Below are 17,003 nucleotides of genomic sequence, written 5' to 3'. Positions count from 1 at the left end.
CCACATAATCTGAGACTGTTTCTGTACCAATACATGTTAGCCTATACGACCTGTTGTGATTAATATGGCTGTAGTTCTCCCAGAGACTAACAGTTTAACAACCACCACCAAACCCTTTCTGCCAGCTGTCAGCTCTGTAAATACAACTGTCTACCTATTCCTTCTAACCCTGCAGCAGCTTGAACCGTGAGTGTATGTTTTTAGACCGGGTAAAGGAGGGGAGGTTAAGCCTAGAGCAAGGCTATCGTTGTTTATAGCCCCAGCCAGGCTGTGTTTAGTGGATTCTGGACCCGACCCAGTCACATGTGGTTTAGGAGAGAACTATCCCTGTGCTAGGCGAACCCTGGAAGAGGTTCATTGTGGGTGCTGGTTGTGGAGAGAAGCGTTTAGTGTACTTTGTCTGTGGGCTGTTTGAGCAGAGGAGAGGTTAGGATGGGAGCAGGCAGTGTATCTATGCAAACCAGAGACCAGCTCTCTCTAGTTCCTCTAATTACTGATCTACTGTAGGACGAGGCCGTGTGTGTGTGTGTGTGTGTGTGTGTGTGTGTGTGTGTGTGTGTGTGTGTGTGTGTGTGTGTGTGTGTGTGTGTGTGTGTGTGTGTGTGTGTGTGTGTGTGTGTGTGTGTGTGTGTGTGTGTGTGTGTGTGTGTGTGTGTGTGCCGTCACAGCTGAGAACAAAAGTACGTGCTTGTGTGGGGATTATGGTGCCCTTAACCTAGTTCCTTCTCTATCTTGTTTTAAAGTCTCGCTGCATTCACTGTAAATTGGCACGGACATGCCTCATCTCCTGTCGAGTGCTGTGCTGAGATGACGTCCTTTATTCTAGTTCTCACATTTTTTTAACCACGGAGTCTATTTCTGTTAGTTTTACTGTCTCGTACATCGTGGTAAGACTATATTAAGGTTAACTTTTGCAGCATTTTCAGCATTTTTCTTGTCTTTCACAAAAAAAATGGTCTCTCTCTAAAGCATTCTGGAATGCTGTAAACATTAATATCTCTGTCCCTGTAGAATCCTGTGGTGTTTGATGACCGGGCAACAGAGATGAGTTCTGTAGCAGTCGTAATCAGCCTCGTCTCTCTCTCAGGCAGCACAGCTACATGTGCTACAGTGTCCTGGCCCTTTAACAGTCCCAGCAGCTTGGGAACACATATAAAAATATATATTTTTAATGTAATCTTTTATTTAACTAGGCAAGTCGGTTAAGAACAAATTCTTATTTACAATGGCGGCCTACCGGGGAACAGTGGGTTAACTGCCTTTTTCATGAGTTTGAGCTGTGAGGAAAAAGTAGTGCGAGAGTCAACGGAGCGGTGCAGGGAGAGTTGTTGTGTTCTAAACATCGCCACTGCCTCCTCTGCCACCGTTTTTATTTCTGGAGGACATAATTACTAAGGAGGGCCTCTCCTCCTCATGTACTCACAACACCAAACACCCAGCAACACACTGGTCTGTCTGGGAAGCAGAAATATGCTATGGACCATGAAACAAGGAATTAGAAGAACAGAATTGCTCTAGGAAGTTTCGATTTTATTATTTAGGGACGTCCACATGTATTTGTTGCAGTATTGCCCGATACCTAGCATGTAGGGATCCGCATATCCCGTCACCTGAAAGCCATCACATCTTCATCCACAAGACAAGCCACCCTGTGTACTTGTTGGCGGCAGTCAATATCTAGTCCATGAAGCAATGAGAAAAAACATATCTGCATGGTCCCAAATTCACTTTGCCTGCTCAAGCCCTGCTGGGGGGGGGGCTCTCGCTACAGCCTCTCCCCCTCCACCCCCTCTCAGTGAACTAACATGATTAGCCCTGATGCAGCGGTTCATTGGGCACAAGTAAAATATCTGTTTTTCCTAGAAAGGCTCAGTTGTGACTTGCAGTCAGATGGGGTGTTCTACAGGGTGTGTTCTACGGGGTGTGTTCTACAGGGTGTGATTATTCATCTGCTTTATTCTGGATCACCTTGGCGATAGCATGTTAAATTCGGATTGTCTGTTTGTCCTTGTTTCGCTGATCTCCAAATGGTGTTATGTATAGATTAAGTATGAACAGGCTAAAACAACACTCTTCGGACTGTAGTATGGGCTTCTAGTCCACGGTTGGTGTTTGGGGGTGGTGGTTGGGGGGGGTGTATGTGTGTGCTGAATCTGCTGAAGGGGAAGTAAAGGAACAATTAAGCTGAGTTTAGAATGTGTTCAAAGAAGAGGCATATATAGGTCATCGTGCTGTAAAACAATGAGACAGCCTGCTGTGCCATACCCCCCCCCCTCTTAACTCTAACCTCCCCCACCCCACAAGGACCAGGGAGGCACTTGTTCAATGTTTGATTGGCTACAGTGGATCAGGAGAGCTGTCAATCACAAAAATATATTTGCTGACTGGCTGAGCTGGGACATGCAGGCAGGTGACAGACCTGCACATGAACTTTTGAAATAAAACAATGATGCCCAACCTCTTTAGTCATATTGCAGAAAATATATTTTAGAGGAGAACAATTTCAGTTCTGGGATGACGGGAGGAGGAGAAAGGAGCTCCAACTCTTCTCAGATGACTAGTGGAGACTAGACTTGTAGACAATATGAATCGTTTAGATTTGTAGATGATAGATACTGACAGCTAGAAGCACTTCAGTTGATCATACAGAAGTTTGGCTCAGCAATCTGGGGAAGTTCTGATGCTACATTATAATACCTCCATTTATTGAGTACAGTTTATGTTCCTGTCTTATCGCTGTTGTTAGCAGTCCTGACTTTTAAAGTAGAGGCCTTCACTGGTCCAAAATTGGGTCTTAGGTATTCGGGTACAGGTGGATCCGTGACGACCACTACTCTAAACTCTTCGGATATTATCTCAGGGAGCCCATTGTAGAAAAATAGTTGTATTTCACTTTTTTGCTTTGTTGGAGAAATTGTGATGTGGGCAGGGTAGGATCTCGTTAGTGTGTGTCATCGTCTGCAAACAGAGTCAGTGGAGCCTGGCAGGAGTGGAGAACCTGACACTTCAGAAGCACACAGGAAGCAGTCTGGTTGTGTACAAAGGTGTGGATGGTTCAGGTGTAGCAGCAGAGATCCAGACCAGTCCTGTTGTTGTTTCAGGTGTAGTTCTAGCCCGGGCCTGTCCCAGCATGCAGCCTGCCTAACGGCTACCCAACAACACCCAGGGACGGTGAGCCTCAACTGGGGAGGAGAGAGGCTGACACTGCCCCGTGTGGACAGAACCAGCCTCTGTGTCTTACACAATGTAAACAGGGGAATTTCACAATGTGATACAGTATTATGGCTAAGGAACATAATGAAATATATGCTCTGCACAGTAGGACTTAACATACGCAGGATATTATCAGATTATCTCACGTTGTTATGGAGATGTGATTTACAGACAGTAAATTGAATTTCATATTCTTGTCAACCACCGAATAAGATGCACCTCTCTCTGAGAGGGAATCATAGTGACAGCAGTTTTACTGTGGTTGAATTAAACCCTAATCAGCATTAGCTTACTGTGAGTCTCTGTCTCTCTGTGTGTGTGTGTGCTTTGTCTTTCTTTAATGGTGGATGAAACATGAAGCTTTGCTACCATTAGACTGCAATTATCCATCCAAATCCCTTCTTTCCCGTTCCACCCCCCCTATTATCGTTTTAATGATACGTACTAGTTCACTTCTCCCTGTGCCTGACATGAAAACCACACGTTAATAGGCTGCGGTGAAGTCCCGACTCCACTTGGCCGCTGGTGTAATTCTCACTAGTACGTGAGTTTGTGTTTGCCAGTGTGAGTCGTGTGTGTGTTTGCCAGTGTATATTGATAGAGCTGGTATGTGAATGTCAACCTGGATTGTTGTGCTTGGACAGGCTGGGTATTAGGATTAACATTGGTAACCAGGATCCTGTCCTGGTAACACTCCACATTTTCAGAAACAAATACATTACAAGACCCGGGAAACATTTCCCCCCTATGTCACACTAATGCAATTCCCCAAAATACACATGTGCAGTAGCAGATTAGCAAAACAATAAAAGAGCACATTATCCAAACAGGTTGTAGCGTGGAAGCCACAAAGTCGCCATAAATTCAAAGCGCACGCTTAATTGACACTGCCGACTACACACGTGACCCAAATGCAGCTAATAAAACCCTACAAGAAACCCCTACAGTATAGCCAATCAAATGTGTGCCTCTGATCTGTCATTGTGACTCTTCAGACAGTCCCAAATGTGATCGGCCTATGCACAATAAACCACTGTTAACAATTCAGAGAGACATGAAGGAAAATGCTATTGTCCTAGAACCTAGGCTATTTTTCTATCCAGTCCCAATGCCACTGAAACCCAAAATCATGACTCATGTCTTGCATGAAAATTCCTAACTTTATTCTGTAATCCATAGGTTGCATTATCAAAGCATGTCTCTCACCTATGCATGCGATCAACAAACGGTATGAGAGTAGTTATGAATATTTTTAAAACGCAGTTGGACACCGTTAAGACAGCTTGCTATTTAAACGATTTCCACCCTTCGTCTCACTGTTTATTCATGGGCTCATTCATTTGGATGTTCTCTAGCAAGTTTAGCAACTTTGGTAATTTGACAAAGTGTGTGTGATTCTATAACGCTATAGGCTTACCCGGGGTGCGCCCTGAGCGCTCTCTGTGTCGAGATAACTGACTGCTGAATTAATTGAGGAAGATGATAAAGCTCTGATAAGGCCTGCTTGGCAATTCACAGCAATGTCATTGGTGTTCAAAGGTAGTTACTCTATCATTACTAAACATCAGTTTAATTTACGCTGAAATCTTCACATAGTGGCACAGCCAATCCTTATTTTGGGAGAACCCTAGCATAGTGACCATATTTTGGTTTTAAACCCTTTAAATTTCCCGGGACTCTCGGGATACATGAATTATTCCCGGTATTAAAACATGGTAGATTTTCGGTCAAAATATTAATCCCTACTGGGTATAGAGCACCATGTGGCATGGTAGTCAGACTCCCCAGATCCTCTCTGATGAGGGGGAGAAGTGGGGTCAGGAGGAGATGTTGGATGGGGATAGAGAGAGATGGGATGTCTGTCGGTGGGGGTACAGTCCTTATCCTAACTTTTCTCAGGACCTGTTAGTTGTTACCCAGAACCTGGGGAGATTAGAGAGAGGGTTATGAGGAGGTTAGGTTTAGGAGGTCTGGCTCTGCTCACTGACAGAGACAGCCAGGCTGGTGAGGGGGTGGAGAGAGGTCAGGCTAGGCCAGACCAGACCAAGCCAGGGAGAGGCTGTATCTAGTGTCCAGGCAGGGATGGGATCATCGGTACACCCTCATTGACCCCCACACTGAGTTTATCAGTTGGCCCTCTTCCTTTCCCTCCCTGGCTGCCCAGGTAGATGTCTCACTGGGACAGTGGTGGAAAGACTTCTCTTTGGAGTTTAGGAAACTCCATTATTGGGCACTAATCAAATGGCGCACCCTCTCACCCCCTCCCCTGAACTAATAAACCATTCTGAAATCCTTACTGGAACATCCAATGATGCCCTTGATTTACAGTCTAAATGAGGCTGTCTATGACTAATACAGCTCTGTGAGTCTAGTTTATTAGGTTACTCCTCTTCAGCCTGGATCAGTGTAAATTACTTCTAACGTATCCCCTAAGGACACATACATGCTCTCTCGTAATGAACAGTGTGAACCAGATCGAATAGAAATCTAATCTTTCAATCCAGGAGCTGGTTAAACATTATTAAAGGACTAAAGAGTCTGAAGCTCTCGCTAATTTAGCTGTCCTCTGTCAGTGTGCTTTGTCTGACTCCTACTCTATAGTGCTGTCTCTGTCTGTCCCTTCCTGCTCTGTAGTGCTGTCTCTATTCCTAAAGCTAAAAGCTCTATTGTAGCAGGCTAGAAACGGCAGCAGTCTCCTGCTGTTGTGGTTCAAATAACATCTGTCCCCAATGCACCATGTCTCCCCTCACTCTCACGCTCTAGTGGACTAAGATGGCCATGAGCTCTAAATGTGTCATTTTTTACAAAGAAGATTTTTGGACATCCTTTTTGGAAGATTTTAGAAATCACTTTTTTCCCCATTTTTGGAAAGTTGGACTCGCTCCCTCAGATGGACTCCCTCCCTGGCGAGGTCCAGACTCAGATGTCTATTAGGAGAGATGTATTCCTGCGTTTTCCCTCTCTCTCCTGTCTCTCCTTCCAGTCTCTCTGTTGTTTGTAAACAGACAGGTGGCCCTGACTCCCAGTATGCCACTGTGATTTAAGTCACCCTGCTCCGATAAGCTGCCAAAATCTGTCCCACAACCTCCTCTGTTTCTAAATTCTGCTGTGTTTGGCTGCTGCTGTAAATGCAATGCTATTAGCCTGTATTCACAGATCACCTGAGATCTAGGATGAGCCTGTTATTCAGTTTGATCTAAATGGCAAACTCAGATGTCAAATATGGGCCCTGAACTCCCAATTTACTGCTAAAAGCCTCGCCTTCCATACTTGTGGAGCTTATGGACAGTGGTAAGAAAACACTCAACATTAACCGACAACACGTGTTCTGACTATTCTGGGTGGAGACCATTTATCATTTAACCCCCCCCCCCCCCCCCCCCCCCCCCCAACCACTAGACAAGTCGGCAACTATGACCTGTGTTAAAAAATGTGATGCGTCTGAAAAAGAGGAGGAGAGAAGGCTAATCCTCCCTCGTAGTGTTGCCATTCCTATTCTCCACCCTGATCTCTTCAGCAGCAGCCCCCTAACTGGTCCCAGATGTCTGGTGGTAACAGGCAGGGGGGAGAGGAGGAAGGGGGAGGGCCGTGCTGCTGACTGTGCACTCTCAGGGAGCACGAGCTCCTCCCTCGCCCCGTCTGTCTCTTGAGAGTATTTGAGTAAAGTCAAATCTCCAGAGGCTTTCCGCTGTCTTCCCTGTCTCCAGCTTCTAGCTCTGCTCCCAGTTCTGGAGGAGCAGTGGTTGGAAGGGGTCAGACCAATAGTTCTTGCTCGGATTCTTTGAACTTTGTGTGTGACGAGCGAGACGACAGGATATTTCTGTGGTTATGGTGGAGCTGGAACTTAAATAACTTCCTCCCTCACCTGCCACTCTAGCTGTCATCTACTATGTATGTGCTTAGGCCCCTAAACATTCCCCCCCTGACCCTGCTACCGTGGCAAACATTGCTTATTTTAAATTCTAGGTGATTCCCTTTTTCCATATTAGTGTTAAAGGAATAAGGGATGCCTTGGCAGCAGTCTTCCTGCTGCATCTCAGACCTCCCCGATGCTGGACGGACAGACGTGATCACACAGGTTTTAGAACCTCTAACTGACCTTTTTCCCTGCAGGTGATGCAACACCTCTGGTGGCTGGTGTGGAGATGAGTGGATGGGGAATTTCTCGAGTACTCTCTGGCCAGGGCCAGGCTAGCCACGGCAGCCAGGGACATAATGGAAAAGACAGCTGTGTCCCGTGCCCTGCATACCTTCTATACACCTCTCTGTGGTGGTTATGGTCTTTACCACGTGTCAAACTCATTCCACGTCGGGTTGTTGCTCCTCCCTTGCACTTGATTGATTGAATTAAGGTCACTGAAGAACTCCCCTCACCTCAGGTCCATGGAATGAGTTTGACACCCCTGGTCTATACTGGCAGTAAGAGCAGTTAGTCACTGTTTAGTCTGTGGGTAGTCACTTTGTTCCTGTGGTGGTGGAGGAAAGACCCTTTTTATTGTCTCTATGGAAGATGGATAGCCTAGCTGTGTTGTGTGAGTGGTGTTTGCGTAATCCAGAGTACAGCCAGAGTAGTTTGTTGGCCCAGAGTATTGGTTACCCATGCTGTTTTTAAAGGAGGCTCTTGATCTTTGAGGTCATGTGTTCATCAGTGAGCTGGCTGTTCAGGCCTAGCAGGGGTCTGTAGCAGGGTCACGTCTAAATACTAACATCTCTTCAAGTGGTCACTCCCAGTGGCTAACCCAAGCCTGGCCTGGGGGGAGGATGTTCTCACCCCTCTCTCTCCCTGACCTCCAACCTCCGATCTCTCACACCAGCCTGGCAGAAACCTGCTGGTTTGTTCCTCTGGCTACTGCTCGCTGACCAACATGGTTCTGAGGAGTCTATGTTTAGTAATGTATTCAAACTGAAGGAACATTCAGGGTCTAGTTCCCGTAGGCGACACCCGGTGAGCAGAGGGGATCCTAGATGCCTACAGTATACCTGGTGAACAGAGAGGTACTGAGATTCCCAAACATCTCTGCATGATAACTGTTGCGTAACAGAGGTGTAATATGCCACGTGTTGTCGTCCATCACAAACACCAACTAAGACCCTGAATGTTCCCTCAGATCGTTAGGCTCACGTCAGACTAATTACTAAACAGATTATGCAACGGAACAAGTCAACATGTGATTTATGTTGCTTATTAATGTTCTGTAAAGCCAGGCTTATGAGTGGTTTGTCACAGAGGTGTAGAATGTTACCAGTCTTTTTTGTGCAGTTTATTTTTTACATTACATTTTTTTGGGCATTATTTAACTAGGCAAGTCAGTTAAGAACAAATTCTTATTTACAATGAAGGCCTAGGAACAGTGGGTTAACTGCCTTGTTCAGAGGCAGAACGACAGATTTTTGTCAGCTCAGGGGTTCGATCTAGCAACCTTTCAGTTACTGGCCCAACGCTCTAACCGCTAGGCTACCTGCCGCAACATTATACAGAGCCGACAGATTAGTCTAGACTAATGTATGTTAGTTTTCCCATCAACGTGAACTTATTATCACGACAGCACTACATCACAACAATATGCACTGTTCTTAGATTTGAACTGAACAAATGGGCTCAGAAATAGTGGCTCAAAATATAACATTTTATTTTCTACTTTGTGTTTATCGTTGTACTCTGTGCTGGCCAGTAGGCTACATTCAGCTTTCTGGCCAACACATTCTGCTTGCTGGCGAATACATACATTCAGCACTAAACGCACAACAAGGTGTTTGAGAACAAAGCACATGGGGAGGCCTAATGACTGATCATCAAACCCTTTATTGGACTTGAAAGGAGGCTCTTTTTCACAGGTCCAGTTAACAAGGAGGAGAGTACTATGTAGGAAATAGGATGCCATTTCAGACCTAGCCCAGCCTAAAGGGATGCAGGATTAGGACTAGGCAAGGCTAGAGTAGCCACAGCTACAGAAACTGAGTTAAGTTAAACCTGTCCAGAGATATATCCATCAAACGCCACATTCCTGACTGGTGAAACCCTACAGAGCCAGCCTGGCAGTCTGACCGGATTGTGGGTGGGAGGCCCTCTCGGCCCTCTTACAAACAAAGGAATTTAGGCACTTCACCTTTAATCCCTAAACCCTGACCCATACTGGGATGGGAGAGCCAGGTCAGGTGACTGGCCAGCATCACATGGCTTGGTTGAGGCTGTTTATTGTTGTTGTACCTTCGAACTGAATTCACTGTGACGCATTTGAAATGGCACCCTATTCCCTAAATGGTACAGTGCTTTTGACCAGAGCCTATGGGGATGCCATTTCGGGTGCCACCTAGTTAGTTTTCAGATTAGTTCTCTTGGGGAAGATGGTAAAGTTTATTTGGTTCATGTCAGTGTTTTCAGTTCCATGCCAAACTATTTAGCTGTATTCCCTTGGCTCCGCATTAGTACCTTTATTACATGTCTTGTTTTGTGCTGCGTCAGTCAACATCCGGCTGAAGGTATTGACTCTGGAAGCATTCAGACTTTTTCTAAATTCCTTTTCCCCCCGATGCTCTAGAAGCCACATAATCATCATGCTCTGATGATCATTCTCTTTTATCCAACAGGGCTGCAGCTCTTACATTACTGGGCTAATTGTACTTCCATCTTACCATCCAATTATTTGTGTTTGTATAAATTGTCTTTCCATTCTAGTCAGCAGTCTGTTCATGTGGCCTGGATCTTGGTGAGATGCCACCCTTTTTGCTCTCTCTCTCGCTCTTGTGTTTCTCAGATAGTTCAGAGTCTCTTTCTTGACCCTCAACTGTTAGTTTGGAAAGGACTTTGGGATTAAGTGGGGGGAATGTGTTGTTCAGTTTCATCAGTGTGTCGCGTGCCTGGGGTTTTGGGACTAAAGGCGGGACAGTGGAGGGAAGTGTTGGTACACCAGTCCACCTCGGTAATGAGATGGAGCAGTACAGCCTCAATGTGTTTCCCATCAGCAGACTTGCACTTGTGGCATAAATTCCTCCCCATAATAAAAGCCTGTCTGGCTTCAATCTAAATAATTATACTTCCTGCTGCCTCGACCGACAACTGAGAATAATTTCGGCACCCTACTTTGATGATATTCAGAAGCTTTGGGAAGCATTCTTAAAAACAAGAGTTGAAAGCAGCAGTGAAACAGAAAAGGGTGTCTACAGGTATTTTCCAGCCTCTCTCTGACAGGGTGGGCAGGGCAGGAGCTGGAGCTGGCAGGGTGGGTTCTATATGAAAATCCACAGTAGAGCTGGCCAGACTGGGTTCTGTGGCTTGTGGTTCTGTATCTTTTATAGCTGTGGCTAGAGTTGCACATGTTGGGGAATATTCAGAGGTGGAAACTTTCTGTGGGAATTAATGGGAATATATGGGTATTAATGGAGATATATGCAAATTCATATTAATATCATTTAAATGTAGATGTTTTTTTGCATTGGGTATATTTACCATATCATATGGAGACAAACATAAACCTTTTACCTTATCATAAGTAGACATAATTGCAAATTATTAAATCCTTCCAATAGAAATTAAAAAAGCAATTTCGTTACGAATTGAACTTGAATTAAATGAGTTGACGCATCACATGGGATGATTTCCCTGAACAACAAAAGAAAGGGAATATTGACTGATCCCCAATGATCCATCGCATCTCCCAAAAACATTTTCAACATACATCTGTAAAATGATTTAACTAAAGCTTTGGTTGTCTTCCTCTCAGGCTTCCATGTCTTCTCCCTAGACCTCCTCAATGTCCACCTCTTGAACATCAGACTCTGAGGCCTTATCTTCACTGTCACTTTCCAACCTTGTTGAGGATGGCTCGTTGTCAGGCTCAAAAAGCCTCAAATTTGCCCGGATGGCCACCAATTTTTCAACTCTTGTATTGGTCAGCTTTGGTGTGTGTATTCCCAAACAAGGACCAGTTGCGCTCTGAGGTGGCTGTTGGTGGTGGGATTTGGAGGATGATGGAGGCAACGGGAAAGAGCCTCAGATCCACAAAGTCCCACCAGGTGGCTGATGAGATATGTTGAATGTTTGTTTATGTGTAACTCTGTTGTTTTTGTCACACTGCTTTGCTTTATCTTGGTCAGGTCGCAGTTGTAAACCAGAACTTGTTTTCAACTGGCCTACTTGGTTAAATAAAGGTGAAATAAAAAATTACAACTTTGCCAGACTGCCAAGAACCTTGCCCTCATCCAGGCCAAGGTGGCGAGACACGGTAGTATTGACACCATAGGCCTTGTTGATCTCTGCACCAGACAGGATGCTCTTGCAAGCATACTTGGGGTCCAACATGTATGCTGCGGCGTGTATGGGCTTCAGGCAGAAATTCACACTTTTTAAATGTATTTCAGAACTGCAGTTTCCTCTGCTTGGAGCAACAGTGAAGTGGGCAGGGCAGTATGGATTTATTCTCTTACATCTGCAAGCAGAATCTGAACATCAGACAGGAAGGCATTGTCTCCCTCAATCCGTGCAATGGCTACTGCTATAGGTTTCAGGAGTTTCAGGCTGCTTACCACTCTCTCCCAAAATACATCATCCAGGAGGATCCTCTTGATGGGGCTGTCCATATCGGTAGACTGTGATATGGCCATTTCTTGGAGAGACTCCTTCCCCTCCAGGAGACTGTAAAACATGATGACAACACCACCCCAACGGGTGCTGCTGGGCAGCTTCAATTTGGTGCTCTTATTCTTCTCACTTTGCTTGGTAAGTTAGATTGCTGCCATAACTTGATGACCCTTCACATACCTAACCATTTACTTGGCTCTCTTGTAGAGTGTATGCATTGTTTTCAGTGCCATGGTGTCCTTGAGGAGCAGATTCAATGCATGAGCAGCACAGCCAATGGGTGTGATGTGAGGGTAGGACTCCTCCACTTTAGACCAAGCAGCCTTCATGTTTGCAGCATTGTCTGTCACCAGTGCAAATACCTTCTCTGGTCCAAGGTCATTGATGACTGCTTTCAGCTCATCTGCAATGTAGAGACCGGTGTGTCCGTTGTCCCTTGTGTCTGTGCTCTTGTAGAATACGGGTTGAGGGGTGGAGATGTAGTTAATTATTCCTTGTCCACAAACATTTGACCACCCATCAGAGTGGGTACAGTCTGCTTTCTCTATGATTTGCTTGACCTTCACTTGAACTCTGCATCCAGCAAATGAGTAGATAAAGCATATCTGGTTGGAGGGGAGTATGCTGGGTGAATAACATTCAGAAATCTCTTCCAATACACATTGCCTGTGAGCATCAGAAGTGAACCAGCTGCATACACAGCTCGAGCAAGACATTCATCAGCAATTCTCTGACTACGTTCCTCCATTGAGTCAAAAAAAGCTTCTGATTCCAGGAGGACCATGAGCTGTTGCAATCGATAAGGTGTCTGAATCATCATTTTCACCTTGAATAGAAGTAGAGGGACTTTTGTCAGAGGTTGCTTGTTGTAAGTGCTGAGGGAACTTTATGCATTTGGCCAGATGATTCTGCATCTTTGTTGCATTCTTCACATATGATTTGGCACAGTATTTGCAAATGTACACAGGTTTTCCTTCTACATTAGCTGCAGTGAAATGTCTCCACACATCAGATAGTACCCGTGGCATTTTCCTATAAAGATTAGACAAAAAAGAGTTTAAAAAATATATATACAATTCCATGTACAGATAAATAGTTAGGCAAATTTGATTAAACTCCTTTGTAAGATAAAAAAAAGTTTAAAAATGAAACATGTATGGAAACAGGTGAATTAACACTCCTCAGTTAGCAGGCTCAAGCAAGCTAAAACCCACATGGTAGCAAAAACTTACTAGCAGAAATTGTTAACCTCTCTAGGGTATGTGGGACGGTAGCGTCTCACCTCGTCAACAGCCAGTGAAACTGCAGGGCGCCAAATTCAAAACAGAAATCCCATAATTAAAATTCCTCAAACGTACAAGTATTTTACACCATTTAAAAGATACACTTGTTGTAAATCCAGCCACAGTGTCCGATTTCAAAAAGGCTTTACGACGAAAGCACACCAAACGATTATGTTAGGTCAGAGCCAGGTCACAGAAAAACACAGCCATTTTTCCAGCCAAAGAGAGGAGTCACAAAAAGCAGAAATAGAGATAAAATTAATCACTAACCTTTGATCTTCATCAGATGACACTCATAGGACTTCATGTTACACAATACATGTATGTTTTGTTCGGTGAAGTTCATATTTATATCCAAAAATCTGAGTTTACATTGGCGCGTTATGTTCAGTAGTTCCAAAACATCCAGTGATTTTGCAGAGAGCCACATCAATTTACAGAAATACTCATAATAAACATTGCTAAAAGATCCAACTGTTATGCATGGAATTTTAGACCCACTTCTCCTTAATGCAACCGTTGTGTCAGATTTCAAAAAAAGTTTACGGAGAAAGCACACCATGCAATAATCTGAGTACAGCGCTCAGAGACCAACACAACCCAAAGAGATATCCGCCATGTTGTGTAGTCAACAGATGTCAGAATAGCATTATAAATATTCACTTACCTTTGATGATCTTCATCAGAATGCACTCCCAGGAATCCCAGTTCCACAATAAATGTTTGTTTTGTTCGATGAAGTCCATCATTTATGTCCACATATATCCTTTTTGTTAGCGCGTTTAGCCCAGTAATCAAAATTCATGACACGCGATCACTAGGTGCAGACAAAGTCAAAAAGTTCCGTTACAGTCCGTAGAAACATGTCAAACGATGTATAGAATCAATCTTTAGGATGTTTTTAATGTAAATCTTCAATAATGTTCCAACCGGAGAATTCCTTTGTCTTCAGAAATGCAATGGAACGCAAGCTAACTCTATCACGTGAACGCACATGGTCAGCTCGTGGCACTCTAGGAGAGATCTTACTCATTCCCCGCTCATTCGCCCCCACTTCACAGTAGAAGCCTCAAACAAGGTTATAAAGACTGTTGACATCTAGTGGAAGCCTTAGAAAGTGCAATATGACCCTATGACCCCATTTCCACTGTATCTTGGATAAGCAAAGAGTTGAAAAACTACAAACCTCAGATTTCCCACTTCCTGGTTGGATTTTGTTCTCAGGTTTTTGCCTGCCATATGAGTTCTGTTATACTCAGACATCATTCAAACCGTTTTAGAAACTTCAGAGTGTTTTCTATCCAAATCTACTAATAGTATGCATATCCTAGCATCTGGGCCTGAGTAGCAGGCATTTTACTCTGGGCACGCTTTTCATCCGGACATGAAAATACTGCCCCCTACCCAAGAGAGGTTAACAAGTTAGAAATTATTTAAACACACTTTGCTGTAGGCTACTATTTACTAGTTAACAAAAAATCATGTAAGTCATATAAAATATATTCATCCCACCCAGTATTGTAATCAAAACTTACCAGAAAGCATGTAGTCCTTGACTCAGACAGTGTAGTAGTGTGGGCTCAATAGCATCTCATTAGTGTGCAAGATCTTGAGAATCAGCTGTACATGTGATGGAAGAATGCACTGTGCATGCAGAGGGTTGCAATTCCATTGAATTGGGGATAGTTTAACCAAAATGACACAATATCTAGAGTTGCCTTATATGTATCCCACAAAAAAGGTTCACTGTTATTAGCTAACTTTTTTTTTTTATGAATTTAAGCAAAATTCCCCAAATTCCCGGGCTTAACTTCCCATGGAAAATTTCCGGGAAAATTCTGGAAATTTACCGGAAAGTTACCGACCCTTTGCAAACCTAGCTGTGGCCATCTGTATCTGTAGCAAGGAGTGCAGCAGTTTGCTTTCAGAACAGTGTTATTAAAACAGTGTGTTGTGTCCTGTCATTAGATTCCGTCATTAGTGGGGAGGAGATGCAGAAAGTCATTAGTCGGCCTGGGAGGTAAGGTTCAGTACAGTGGTGCACAAAATACTCCCACTGAAACTATTAGCACAGAGAATTGGCCCCCAAAAATACTTTAGCATAGGAAGTAACACACTTTTCCAGCAGAGGGAACACATCTATACCATGTAACCATATGGTTATCCCACTTGCATATGCTATAATGTCAAACACGTTCACCCAGGCAAGTGTCCACCCCAGTAGGGACTATGACTCGTGGCCCATTGCCATGGAAGTGGTGGATGTCCCCCCGTAGGACCTCTAGTTCCTGTTCCTGCAGCACTGTGCTTCACACTGTCCGGACAAACTTCCTCCTTGGATCTGGATCAACACAGCTAGCAGTACAGACATGTCCTGAGAGGAAGGTCACAGGATGAGTTTATTATGCCTGAGCAGTCCTCTCACTATCATACTGTATCTCTGTTTCTGGCATTCTCTGTCTCTCCATGTCTCTCTTTATTTCTCTTCCTGTCATTGTCAAGTTGGATAGATAGTAGCTACCTAATGTCATTTTCTTTTTTTCTCTTTTTTTTTCTTTTTTTAAATTTTATCCCATTTTCTCCCCAATTTTCGTGGTATCCAATCGCTAGTAATTACTATCTTGTCTCATCGCTACAACTCCCGTACGGGCTCGGGAGAGACGAAGGTCGAAAGCCATGCGTCCTCCGAAGCACAACCCAACCAAGCCGCACTGCTTCTTAACACAGCGCGCCTCCAACCCGGAAGCCAGCCGCACCAATGTGTCGGAGGAAACACTGTGTACCTGGCCCCCTTGGTTAGCGCGCACTGCGCCCGGCCCGCCACGAGTCGCTGGAGCGCGATGAGACAAGGATATCCCTACCGGCCAAACCCTCCCTAACCCGGACGACGCTATGCCAATTGTGCATCGCCCCACGGACCTCCCGGTCGCGGCCGGCTGCGACAGAGCCTGGGCGCGAACCCAGAGACTCTGGTGGCGCAGTTAGCACTGCGATGCAGTGCCCTAGACCACTGCGCCACCCGGGAGGCCCTCCCTAATGTCATTTTCAGTGAGTGTTTACATTTTACAAGCGGAAGTGAACGAGAGAAATTGTGCAAATGAACAAAGTTGTGATGAATGCTTTTCTGAAGGAAGAGCATTTTATGTACAAGGAGCAGAGGGGAGAAGAAAGGAGGAGAATGGGAAAAAACGCTAATAGGAAGCACAGGGAAAAAAATGGCACCTGTACAGAACTCATCCAGAGCTTTTTGACTTCTCAAACATGGCAGAAAGATGTAAGATATCTGATGGCAAAAATGTAGTAGTGCAGGTGTAACTTCATCACCTCATGTGCGCTGCACAACAGAGACTCACTATAGACATACAACGCTATGGACTCACCAGCTCCTGCTTTCTCACGTTGTGCTATTTACAAACAAACACGTGACTGGTTCAGCTGTTCATAATGTGAGGGGTGGAATGAAAAAGACAATCTGCTTTGTCTCCTAAAGTATTGCAAAAGTTGACTGTAGGTATTAACTTAAAAAGTTGCTATAAATATTCAAATGTATTGAACAACTTCAAATAAGTAGTTTTGACGGTATTGAAAAGCCATCCTGTGTTTTTTTTTTCAAATACCTAAGGCCATTACCTAAGCCTAGACATATTGGGTTGGTTGAAATGTTTTTATATATTTTTTTGAACTGTGAAAATGGTTTTGCGTGAACACACTTCGTTGCCCTTGCTTGCAGACAGCGAGTCGTGTACAACTGAAGATCAGAATGATCGGTATTCCAACTGTAATCCCATCCTGGTGTTTGGTTTGATTACAACTGTTTTTCCTGTGGCTCTGTTGTTCCACCCCACTGACTGCAGAGCTACACCAGACCAGCACAGCACTCGTCAGACTTTCTCTATGGCCCAGAGTGCAACAGGGTCTGCCACAAGTTC

At 44.5% G+C, this 17,003-nt stretch overlaps 1 protein-coding gene across 1 annotated transcript in view; it reads left to right on the top strand.

The window, feature by feature from the left end:
• The window catches only part of LOC120022222 (partitioning defective 6 homolog gamma-like), a 42,055-nt gene that overhangs the window by 21,208 nt on the left and 3,844 nt on the right, over positions 1 to 17,003 (top strand). The gene's annotated exons all lie outside the window — the stretch shown is intronic.

This window comes from Salvelinus namaycush, chromosome 27 (genome assembly GCF_016432855.1).
Source record: "Salvelinus namaycush isolate Seneca chromosome 27, SaNama_1.0, whole genome shotgun sequence".
NCBI lineage: Eukaryota > Metazoa > Chordata > Actinopteri > Salmoniformes > Salmonidae > Salvelinus > Salvelinus namaycush.
Note: the sequence above shows the minus strand (reverse complement) of the source record. Positions and strands in the feature narration are given on the sequence as shown.